Below are 1,532 nucleotides of genomic sequence, written 5' to 3' on the forward strand. Positions count from 1 at the left end.
CCTTTAAAAAACTCCAATCCCCCCGGTGGGGGGGGGGGGGGGGGGGGGGGGGGAGATGCCCAAGTTTTTTTTTAAATTAAGTCATAGGGATCATCCTGGATCTAGCAAGACAGTTGCCCAAGCTTTGTTTTCCCAATTTTTATCCTTCTTCAAGTTTTAGTCGTACCTCACATTTCTTTATAACACACATGACCTTCTCTTGCAGTGGAAGAACACTAGCGAAAAATAGTTAACAGTTAAAAGTTTCCAGAACCAGCAGATGACAAGCATTATTTTTATAGCCTAAAGACTACAGTTTTATTACAGTTTACTAGTAAATAATTTATACTATTATAGAAAAAGTGCATAAAGTCCCCCCTGATGCTTCAAAGGTTCATATTAAACCATATTTTCAGAATTTTTATGAATTCCAACACACCTATATCGAAGAACAGCCTATTCTGAAAAAAGACTATAATTTTACTATACGTTAAGTGCCAACAGTACATTCTTGGTCCTGTAATAGATGTGAATAAGCAGGCAACAAATTACTGAAGAATACTAACTATGTAAAAGATACAAAATGACACAATAAAGGAAGAATTCACAAAGCATCTGATCCGCAGTATACAGCCAGTGGGAATCTTTCCGTTAACTTGAAAGACTTTTAAATAGCTCCTAACAGACATAGATCAGCAATGGTTTTGGTTTAATATAATTACCTGACACCCCCCCGCGCTCCCCAGCTTCAGATATAATGGGAGAGGCAGAGAACATACAAGTTAAATGTGTAACATAATAGAATCTCAGCAAACATAACTTTCAACTATTTCAGACATACGAATGATGCAAAGAATTTATTAGAATTTATAACACTCTGTGATATGTCCTTTCATGTTTAGGTCCTGCCCAAAACTCAAAAATACAAAACACTTCCAAAAAAAAAAAAAAAAAAGTCTTTCTGCTGTGATGCACCATTCTTCCTAGACTTTTATAGTTTCTCCCCTTCCTATACTCTCATAGAAAGACATCCATCATCTTTTTTATCAAAACTATCTTCTTTTTATCATGGATCCCTCACACAAAAATATTTCTACTAAGTTTTTCTTTTAATTTTATGAATCTAGGGGATTGTTAAGAATATCAAAATCTTTTCATTGGGATCTAAGTTACCTTGAGAACAGACACCCATTTTTTGCCAAGACGTGAAACAGACATTTCTCAATTATTTCAAATTTCAGGAGTTATAAGAGAGAGTTGGATACATGCACATTTACATTACACACATTGTATGGTAAGGATATATTCTTGTCTATAAAGCCCATCATCAGCTTGAAAATAAAATTACTGTGAGGTGACACTGTCATTCTCTTATGGCACAGCCAAAAAGTTCCAGATAATTATAATCATTTTACAATTTTCACTGATGGAGGTCAAGAGTTTCCATGGTGCAGAGAGAGATATTTTCGTGTCAAATCATTTGTAAGATCTATTTGAAAGAAGCTTTACTACATACTTTTCCAAGAATTATTTGTATTTAAGCCTGGTAGTGT

The sequence above is a fragment of the Pygoscelis adeliae genome, unplaced genomic scaffold, assembly GCF_000699105.1.
Source record: "Pygoscelis adeliae isolate BGI_AS28 unplaced genomic scaffold, ASM69910v1 Scaffold232, whole genome shotgun sequence".
NCBI classification, from domain to species: Eukaryota; Metazoa; Chordata; class Aves; order Sphenisciformes; family Spheniscidae; genus Pygoscelis; species Pygoscelis adeliae.